We start from the raw sequence: 12,007 nt of genomic DNA on the forward strand, positions 1-12,007 counted from the left end.
TGTTTGCATAGTGTGTGGGTATGCATGCACACAGTTCTGCCATGTGGCTGCCCTACACAGGTCTTTATGGACAGCTGCAGACCATACCTGGCATGGTGTGCAGTTCGCTGCCTCCAGCCATGGACACATGGACTGTGCCTGCCAGGGGTTCCACGGGCATGTCCAGGTACAGGCGTTGATGTGCTACTCTCATCTGCTGATGACATTTGTCCACTGGTACCAGGTCCCTCCTGGGACTGGCCAGGACCACATGCACATGGTCTGCTGTGGTGTGGTGTGAACAGCACACCCCTCACACTGCTGGGGCTGCTACTGCCACTACGGGAGCCCCTTGGTGTCCTAGCACATCCATGTTGACTGACAGCTGTTGGTGTTGCTGGCCCACGTCCACGCGGGCATCGCTGCATCCCCACCACAAGTTGAAGCACGGACACACCATGGCCTACGAGGGCCATTATCTCATCATGCCTTTTGTCCGCTTGCTCTGTAGAAGCACGGATGGGACCCAACAGTTCATGGAGGTTGTCGCTTACAGATGTGAGAGCAGTCCTCTGCAGCCTAAAGCCCTGTCTAGTGTAATGCTCAATACATGCCTGCACTGCCATTACAGCCTGAAACATGCTTCTGCTGGTTGCAGCTATGTCACCTCTGCCAGAGGCATGATGTCCAGCAGCCCTACTACAAGCACCCTGGATCATCCACCTATGTGGCAGCACACACACACACAAACACACACACACACACACACACACACACACACACACACACACACACACACACACACACACACACACACACACACATCTCTGTAATGCCTACCTATCCATGGCTTTACAGACAGTCCCACGTATATGTCCATGTGTTACCCCATCCTGCATCACACTTGCTAACATACACACATTGATATCACTCATTAACATCACAGTCCTCTAAATGCTCACACAAGTGGCCACAACACAAGGCCTGTTGTTATGTTACCTGCCTGACCTGTATGTAGTGGATTTACATGGCCTCACTGCTGTCATTCGGTATGCACCTTCTGTATAGCCAGAATGATGTGCATGGCCCCTATATGTGTGGGTTACTATGTTGTATCAATAATAGATCTCACTGGTGTGTTGTGTATGTAATGCTCAGTACATGCCAGATATGCTGACCCATCAGCCCATCATGTGTCACCTGTAATATTTGGATACACTCCCTGGTGTTGACTATTACTTCCTAAATGCATCTGTAGAGCTGCATTTATGGGTTGTAGGTGACCTTTCTACTGACTGCAGTATTGTGTGTACCTGGAGTCTACCTTCCCTCCGGATGCCTGTTCCATGCTACAGACCATATTATACTATTTGCTGTCCTGTGATTACACACACTCCTGGTTTGTAATGTGGCAGTCCATATCCATGTACTGCATGGTCCCAAAGGTGGGTACAGCTGTATGAACACCCCACAATCACACATGTGCATACATGGTCACACACAGAAACACACACATGCACGCACGCATTATACATGCATCTATCACCCACCACTTCACCAGAGTGACCCTGCAGGCAAACTATCTAACCATCAGGATGCACACACACACACACACACACACACACACACACACACACACACACACACACACACACACACAAACACATACAGGTGAGGTTGCACAATGATCGCACACACAGTCCTCCTATTACCCATCTGCCAACATGCAGAACATATGGTACAGAACAGCATGGAGTTCAGCTATAATCAATCCATGCTAGAAACAGTATACATGTGTGTGATGCATGTGCTGTGACTAGGTGATGCCCCTTCCCCTGGATACCACTGCACCCATGTACACAGTATTACTGTGCACCTGTTCTGCACCCTGCCATGTACTGTGCATCACAACTCACAGGTGCACAACCCATTGCAGAATGTGTAGTACTGTGTCAGTTATGTCAGCTTTACTTCTCACAGCCTCTGTGCATGCCAGCAACACATACCTGGGATGATATGTGGACTGTTGTCATTGGTGAATGCCTGATGCCTGATTTACAGCTGTCAACATCAACAGACCATGTATGATCACTGCAGAAATGCTTATACTGACAACCTACAGAGCATACCGTGGCTATGGGGGGGGGTGCACACACCTTTATTGATTTTATACACACATCCTTGATCTGCCATGGGACCACAGCACCGCATATCATAGCAGTACACAAGCCCGGTATGTAACATATGTCCTGTACTTTCACATGCAGTGTCTACAGATTGTGTTAGGTGTGCGGCTGCTGACCGCAATGCATACACACCATGTGGGCATATGTGTGCACACCCTTATCATGACAGTTTATCACACCTCTTGTTGTGTGTACTATAGCAGTCACTGCTCATGGCAGGGATATACCAGCGTGGGCCTTCTGCAATTGCCAATGTATGTTCAGTCTACCCTGCACATGTCCCCCTATTCTGCATGATTGCAAGGCCTACTCATGTGCACATCCCATGGTGTTTACACAATGCCTTCACTATTGCAGTGTGAGTAGGGTTATGGCTGCCACAGGTCCTGAGCCTGACTATATGCAGATAGAGCCATTCCTACCATCCTTAGGATCCCTGCTGCAGTGCACTGGTGTATCATGCTGAGACCCCCCCTCAGCTTTTATGCAGTTGCATGACAGGTAAGCCCTACACATTTGTGTCACCTTGCAGTGTCCCATACACTGAACACCACATGTTGCAGCCTAGACTCAGATGATAATGTGTACTACTATAATGCCTTATGCCATAGCGTATCTCTGCAGCAGTTGGCATTGTCCTACAGGTATATACACTGGTGTCGCACTGTATATGGGTGTTATTCAGAACATGTCACTACTGTAGGCCACGTCTACCAACAGTATGTTACTCCCTGTGGACACATTCCATAACGACAGGATGTTAGTTATCATGCAGGTGTGTCACATACTCTTTCAATATCCCATCATGGTCGACCCCTGTGAGACAGTGCATTTCACAGCAACAATACATGTACATGTACAGCATGCATTCAGGGTAGGTGTGTTAGATGTGTGCATGGAATATACCATCACTATTACATGCCCAGTTTGTTGGAATGCATCTGCATAAGACATACTCACCAGCTACAGGCTGCTGCCTTGTTGTTACCCCAGTGGGACCTACATAAGAGGGTAAGAGATGCAATGTCAGTGGCCACACCTGTGGCACTGCTACAGGCTGGGTCCAGTACTACCATACATCAACAGTAAATTCCCACAATACTACCACATCTGTACATCTGTTTATCACTACAGTGCAGCAATAACAGGATGGGAGGATGGCCTAATGGCTAAGGTGTTTGCCTTACAAGCACAAGGTGCAGGGTTTGAGTCTCACAAGGGATAATTGGCTAAGCTTAAAAATGGTTCACAAGGGCAGTTAGCTTAGTACAAATCTATGAATCTAATCATAATATTAGAAACCATAAAAAAAACCCACAATATATCTATGAATGTCAGATATGCATGATCTACCTGTACCACTGTGGATATTTACACAACAGTGGTCTACTGATGTGCCCTGTATCCTTACCTGCACGCTCCTCGACTGGAGTGTGGGTGACACCCACTTCCATGGACGGGTCCAGTGGTTGTTGGTGTTCTGGACGGGCAGGTGCCACAAGGCTGGCCAGGAGCTCCTCCACACGTGTCAGGGGGATGGATGACATGGGACACCTCTGTGTCGAGGTGATCTCCCTGGACTGCAGCAGTAAGCCGATAGGCATTGCAAAGCAGGTCACTGCAATGATGCCAGACCTGCTCATAACTGCGGATATGCAGGCCGACATCATTGACCATGTGGACTAGATCATTCCACAGGGCGGTCCGATCCTGCTGGTCATGGGCCGTTCTGCCAAAGAGCACCTGGTAGTGCTGTACCAGGTGGTTGATGGTGACCTCATTTTCATCCACGGAATGCACAGGTAACTTGCTGTGTGACATCTTGCCTGAAAGACATAAAGATGGAAACAGGCCTGAGCAACTCATATGGCAAGGTTACCACAGTTTGTAATACACATCTCTGTCACCCCCCACCATATTAGCTTCAACAGACTGTACACACAACTCGTTAGGTATGGCTACAGATTAACTACCATTCGGACAGAATTTGTAATGTACCACACCTTCTGCTATGTGATTGCAGCCATGTCCCCTGTGTGGACACTATCATTGCTGGCCTGTTACAGACTATTCACTTGCATGCCATTGTCAGGTCCACTATGGTTACATATATGCCAGTGGTATGGCTACTCTGAAATTGCTGCACATCAGTTAGTCTGTGTTATTGGCAATATGTATGCATACTGTTGGACATGTACTGGGTTTGTGCAGACTATTACTACCAACAAATGTTCTATAACAGTGACACAATAAAATGAATATCGTTTTGTTGGCCAGCTGATCCACCTCTCCACATCCATCTGACCATGATACCTGGCCACAGCACATGTTTGTGCCAACCTGGGGCCTCCTCATGTACTGTTACAGCAATACCATCAGGTGGAACCACCCAGGGGATGTTGCCCCCCCATGGCACACACCAACATGTTCCTGTCCCCTGAACACAGATCTAGGGTCTGTTCCATACCGGGCTCCACACACACATGAGGGATGTGCTACATCAGTCTGAGCCAACCAGTACACATTCACACAGCCAACATGCTCCTCCTGCTCAGCCTCCAGACCAGGCACCTTCAGAACCTGGACTGCTGCTGTTGTGAGTCATGGTTGATGGGAGGCTTGTTCTCATTGTGCCCATATTGGGGACCAGGGGGCATCCACATCACAGACCACACGCACCATCCATGGTGTTTACCCACCACATGTGTCACATACCACTCCTGTAGACTGTCCTCTATATCTACCAATCCTGGCCACCTCCACATGTGTACCTGCCATACTTACCATATTCCCATTGCATAATTCATAGACGGGGCAATGTGGTATCAAGAAGGGACTAACATGTGACATACCCTTCCATGGTGCACACACTGCCAGCTGTAGATATCTGTGTGCATTGCTATGTGTGCTGTCGCCTTGCACATAGCACACATCACTGTGGTAGTCATATAGGGGACATGTCTTTACATTCATATATGTTTGTGTTTGTGTTTGTACATATGTAGACGTGCATATAGGTATATATCTATATATGTGATGTCATATATATGTGCACATATCTATGTCTACACATGGGTATATGTATATTTCTGGACATACATGCTGATATACATTTATTCTTATATGTTATATATGTGACATATGTACACATATGCATAACTATATGTGGGGTACATTCAGACATCAGCTCCACAATCTCACAACGCCTTCCTGCACAGCTGCACTATTCTGCCTTGCTACAACACAGACAGGTGCCACATATGCACATGGCCTGACATTAGTGAGGTATATGTGGTATCTGTTTGTAGATAACCCTATTACACACCTATGGCATTCTGGCATGCTACATTACAGATTCACCTGAGTATCCTGCCAGTGGTGGTCCGTGGCTCCCATATGTCCATCATAATGGCATTACTTACACCACCAGCTATTGTCCACGTCATATACATACTTCCCATTACACAACACACACTATGATGGCTTACATCTTGTCTGTCAGTGATGACCTGCACAGTTAATAGCTATGGCTCACTACCCACAGGGATGGACACTATTGTCCATAGCAGTTGTTCAGTTGAACATCATCACAACAACTCCTGATGGCACATATAACTCATTCCACATTATCTATCCCATTATGATGGACCAGGTACTACATTCTAATACATTTACATATACTTCACATACCTGTTGTGGGAATGATGTATTTATGAATGGCAGCTGCCTAAATTCCTGCATTTTCAGCTGTTAGTTTGCTGAGCTGTAGTTTTTTTTTTTTTACACTTTCGCTTTTGCTTTCTCTCTTTCTCTCTCTCTCTCTCTCTCTCTCTCTCTCACTCCAATGAATGGATTGAGCTGCTTTGAGTAGATTGCAGCCTGGCTTTAGTAGGTGATGCACTTGATCAGATTATGGCCTCTGCACCAGTCAGTGTCCTGCACTTGCTAACTGCATGCAGCTTGCTGTGTAGTACTTCCAATTACCACTGTCATGGCAACCACCTACTATAAATCCCTACATCATGTGGGCATGGTCCCTTTATCTTTTGTGTGTGATGGACATCCTTCCTGTGTATGGGCATCAGTGTTACAGACAACAGGTAGCATTACTTCTTACAGGAGAACCGACACACTCAGTCCAACTACACATTTGTAGAAGGTTCCAGAACTACAGACAAGAGTGTGAGTAGAGTTGTGCTATGCTTTGCATAGTACTGGTGTTACAGGGTGTGTGTGTACATACTAGTTTACCTTGTAATGCAGTCTGTCTGCATAGCTCTCAATTGTGGGCCTATCCTCTTGGTGGCCAGAAGTGTGCCTATCTTGTTTTGTCTGTCCACCACACAGGTCCAGTCTGGGGGAAGATGCACCATAATAGCATTGGTGGTATAGTGGTGAGCATAGCTGCTTTCCAAGCAGTTGACCTGGGTTTGATTCCTGGCTAATGCAAGAAATCTGTTCATTTGGGGTTGGGAGGGTGGCATAATGGTTAAGGTGTTTGCCTTATAAACACAAGGTGCAGGGCTTCAGTCTCACAAGGGATACTTGGCTAGGCTTAAAATGGCTTGCAAGTGCAGTTAGCCTAGTACTAATCTATGAACCTATGAACCTATAAATGACATAGGCTATTACAAAATGTGGGGGTATCAGGGGTGAGCTGCCTTAAGGTATCTGGATGTACAGTACCGTATACTTCACCTATATTTACATTACTCACATAAATTGAGTTAATGCAAGCCTACTGACTCCTGCCATACAGACTTTTCTGTTTGTCAGTGTGCTTGTGATGGTGTCAGTTATACCTTGTTATGTAACAGTTGCATCCCATTTGGTCAACTGATGTCTTTATCACCTAGTGATTTTGTACAACGTGTAGATAGAGGCTGCTGAACTATACTCCTACATTACATACTGTTGATTGTTTGGTATCCTGTGGCCCAGTCTGTCTTTACTATTGTACAATTTGAAGGCCTTGGCCTGAACAGCAACAGTTGTGAACCTTTCCAGACTATTGTGTTAGTATAACTGTTTCACAGTTGCATTAATCTGTTTATATGGATGTCAGTGTCTGAACAGCTATATGATATGGCATATAGAACTGTAATAGTACACAAATAAAGGTTTTCCATTTCTGCAAACCTGTGTGTGTGTTTTTTTTTTCTATGACCTCTCTGTGGGTATATGTTGTAGGCAATGATTGTCATTTGCATGGGTGGCCCATACAGTGTCCAGTTGTTCAGGTGTGAACTGTAGGCATAGTGGCTGTTTCATATTGTGTGCACCTTCTACATATGTATCTTACTGTACATATCTCTGTGTGTGTATGTGTAGTCGCATGTATAGCTATATATATATATATATATATATATATATATATATATATATATATATATATATATATATGTATACATATGTGTGTGTGTATGTGTGTGTGTGTGTGTGTGTGTGTGTGTGTGTATATCTGTATCTGAATATATGTGTCTGTGTATATGTATCCTGGAGATGTTGATAGCTTCCACATTTTACATTTCCTATGGGAGCCAGACTGTACTGCATGATATGTTACCAATACCAGCCTGACATCATACAGGTGGGATGTAGTACTGTTAACATCTTGTGCCCATGTCATGTCAGGTACTGCTTATGGGATCTGCAACACTTGGTAATGTATTGCAGGGTGGACATGTTTGACTGTGGGGGGGGGTATGCCTATTCGTACAAGACATATATCGCTTGGGGCCTCTCAACCCCATTAACAGTGGATGTGGGCATATTTGTTTTTGTTAATCTACGATTGCTATATATACCATATGCATAGATATATATATATGCGTACATATATGTAACTTGCTGTGTATATGTAGACATATAGGTGTAGACATATATGATGATGCAGGCATTTTCATGTATATATTTTTATATATATTTATATATATGTATATATTTCTAAATATATATATATATATATATATATATATATATATATATATATATATATATGTGTGTGTATAGAGATATGTTGTATCTGTTTAGATATTAATATATTTACACACACAGATACATCTAGATGATGGTATACGTTCTCTGTACTGTTGCATGACTGGGCTGGATGATATGTTTCTGAAAACATCAGACTTCTGTATATCTGGCATGGCTTAGTGGTAAATCACTTTGTGTAGGGTTCTGGGTTCAAGCCATGCAGAGGCTGTTTATTTTGTTGCTGGGCAGATCACAGCTTGACAACATGGGAGTGTAGATAGGCCATACTTGAAATATTACTCTCCTAACAGTTTTGGAGGTTGCTACAGTGACAGGTGTATTCTCATGATGGTTGACAATCACTTGCATTCCCTGTTTGCTGGCTACACATCTGGGATCATCCCACAGACTTACCAGGGGGGACAGGAGGTCAGGCAGCAGATATAGGCACATATACTGGACATTCTGGCCTTGTGTACATTTGAGGTGTATGAATCTGTATGCAGTCTAATTCCACTCCCAAGATTCAGATCATTGCTGTGTCTGCTACAACTTAAACACTGCCCATCACAGTTGTGTCTGCTATATTGATATTGCTGTATATCTCCAATCTGCTTTCTGTCTTATTAAACCCCTGGTCTTGTGCATCCTGACCTTGTATAACAACAGCCTTATACAGAATTCCTAGACAGTTATATGTTGTAGGACTGTGTGGGTGACAGTGATGTGTAATACCTCATTATTCTGAGCAACTGCATATCATTCTTGTATTTCTGGGCACAGTGTTGGTATCTTAAATAACCTGTGGAGGAATGTTTATTAGCACTACCTGAATGTTCCCACACACAGTACCAGGTTCCACATTACTATTATGCACATACATCTCACTCTTTTAGTGTGCACATTCTGACAACAGCTTAACAAGTTGGGGTGTAAATGGGACATACATGGCTTCTTAGTCACATAAGGTATTGAGGAGTTGCTAGTGTGCCAGGTTTGTTGTCATAGATGTGTGTTAATCAGTTGTATTTCCTGTTTGCTGCCTATATGTCTGGGATCATCCCACTGATTTCCCAGGGGGCAGGTTGATAGGCATTAGATATGGGCCACTTTAATAGATATTATGGACATATCTGTAAAGTTTTGGGGCATAATTCTGTATGCAGACTACTACCACTGGCAGGATTTGAACCGTGTCTGTGTGTGCTAAAAAAACAACAGTTCATATTTCAGTTGCATGTGCTATTCAGTTTTTGTTCTGTGCATTTTCCCTGTTTGCTGTTTATGTGTCTCTCAGTTGTACTAAATGGCCTCTGGGGATTACACCTGTCATATACAGGCATTCCTACACATTCAATTTATGGTGCATGGTGTAGGTAACAGTGCTTAATACTACAGCACTATTAAATGATTGCAAATCTACATTACCATATGATACCAGAATATACACATGCAGTCCAGCAGTTAGACCTGTTTTTGTCTGGATATTACACTTTTATTGCCATACAAACAATATGAGACTCTTCCAGCCATATCCCCTAGTGTATGCAATACTTGTCTTGAACAATACAGGTTTTATACTAGCAATTAATTTACTACTCCTTTTATTTTTATTTCCTATGAAAGTAAAAGCATAAGTATTTCTCACCTGCCTCGCATCTCAAAAGTGCCAGGCGGCAGATGTGGGCCTCCTGGTTCGTGGTCCACTCCGTTGCAGCTGTGAGGGACATAAGAGGAATATTTAGCCATACCTATCCATGATATACCTGAGCTGGCAATTATTACACACATACTGGGGTGATACACATGGCTGGAACATCTCCTGATGTTTGAGCCTCTTGGAGCCACTCCTCCAAAAGGTCCCCCTTCTGCCGCATCAGGTCAGCATAGTAGTGCCTGACCTGCTCACCAGTTTGGGGTATGCCAGTGGCACTGGTGAGGTCACAGGTGAGATGGTCCTAGGCCTCTGCCTTATATTGGGAGCCCTGGTACTGGCCCTGCAGTAGTCTCTGTGCATGGTCTTTAACTAAGAGTCCTGCCATAACCTTAGACTCCTGGATGCACCAGCGCTGCACCCAGAACCGCACTTCTTCTCCTCTTACCGCTATAGTGCCTGCAAAGGGAAGCTACAACCAGTTATGAGCTGTATTCCCACCTCTTGGGTATATGTAGGGCTGATTCCAAACACTTTTCCGTGATTGGCTGGTTTTGAAAAGTTTAAGGTATGGGCAAACCTGCTTACCGAAGGTTGGCATTGTTTAAAGGGGTATACCACTAGCCACAAAGAGTTAGCTGGTCTACACATTGCACTCCTTCTCCTAAGCCGGCCTGTGCAATCCTTAGCGTTGCCTACATTGCACTTTCATTATAATGCCTTTTTGGCATTGTGTTATTATTCGTTATATCTTATATGTACTGCTGTACTCCAGTTCACATATGTATGTTATGTGGTGGGTTATGGCACATATGACTGTATACTGATGCCTTTCACAGGTTCAGTTTGGTTATACTCTGGTGAGGATATGTCTAGTACTACCTCATTTTTCTGTACTTTTGGGATAGCTTGCTGGATAACTACTAGGATGAAGGTGTATAAGGTTGTGGGTTCGCGACCTGTATGGCTGTTTATTTTGTTGATGGGCAGAACAACGGTCATTAGATACAGAGTGATTAAATCACTTTTGAGCACTTGTAAGTGGGTTTGCATGATGGTAAGCACTGCTAACCTGCCGTTACACCTGCTTACAGAGAGTTATTTTCAGAATTGCTTAGCCAGTCTAGGCATTGCTTATCCACATGCAAATGCACTTAAACCCATTTACTAGTGCTTAAATATGCTTACTACTGCTTATTTGTGCTTAAACCCGCTTACTAGTGCCTTATTCATTATGACACTGACACCTCACATGTGCATTTCCTGCAGTTCATAAATATATGTTATTTAGTGAGTTTTTCAACAAAAATATTGGTCATAATGTACTTTGCTATGGAAAATGGAATGTGTTGCAGGGGGAACTCGAACCGGGAATGCCTGCTTGTAAGGCAAATGTTCTGCCCACTACACTATTGCTATGCTGCTTCATTTGCATATTTCTTCCTTGTTATCCTCTTCAGCCTTTTAAGCTGCTTTAACCATAGCTAAGTGACGGGCACATCCATGCACCTATGGTTAGCTTTAATTGGATTTAAAAAAAAAATAAAAGGGTTTCCTCATTTTATTTATATGTACTGTTGCTGTTGTACACATGGAGGACTGTTGGTGGGGATATGCGGACACCTATGAGCAGTCTTGCTCATTCTTTACCACTTTCTGCTGTTCTGCATTGCAGGGGCATGTTTATTCTGAGAGCTCTGCTCTCAGACATGCCCCCTGCACTTTTAAATGCTCCGTGTAAGCGTAGGAGCTTGGGCAGCGCACCTTATTAATGGTGCACTGCTGTGCTGCTCATAAACAGGCGCTTCTGTGCAGGACTAAGCTAGTCCTGCACGGAAGTTTAGTAAATCCGGGGGAATGACTGCACTTCAGTCTATACCTCACAATTTATAGTCAATAAATCAAATTTATTGTTACCCCTTTTAAGCTGATACATATCTCTTTAGTTCTTCAAAAACCACCTTGGGTTGAACCTCTGTTTCTGTTGACCCAGTTTTAAACTTCTTACTTTCATTTGTGTCTCTGTTATGGCTTCTAGAAGTATATGCAAAGTCTTTGCAATACAAGCAGGGTTTCACTTTCTGTTTTTGTGATGCTGAAAAGGGAAGAAACCTTAACCTTTTCTCCTTCTGAATCAGCACATACTGTTATTCTCTTACTTCTTTTGACTTCTGTATGATCCTTAAAAATGCGTCTATTCAGTAAATAC

The 12,007-nt window shown here is 43.9% G+C and overlaps 1 non-coding gene across 1 annotated transcript; it reads left to right on the top strand.

Moving 5' to 3' along the window:
• Positions 1–6,542: 6,542 nt before the first annotated feature.
• TRNAG-UCC lies at positions 6,543–6,614 on the top strand. The gene has a single exon. It is a non-coding gene; the product is annotated as a tRNA-Gly (tRNA).
• Positions 6,615–12,007: the final 5,393 nt, after the last annotated feature.

Source organism: Protopterus annectens, unplaced genomic scaffold (assembly GCF_019279795.1).
Source record: "Protopterus annectens isolate FY-2018-M unplaced genomic scaffold, PAN1.0 ctg51519_obj.part0, whole genome shotgun sequence".
Lineage (NCBI taxonomy): Eukaryota > Metazoa > Chordata > Ceratodontiformes > Protopteridae > Protopterus > Protopterus annectens.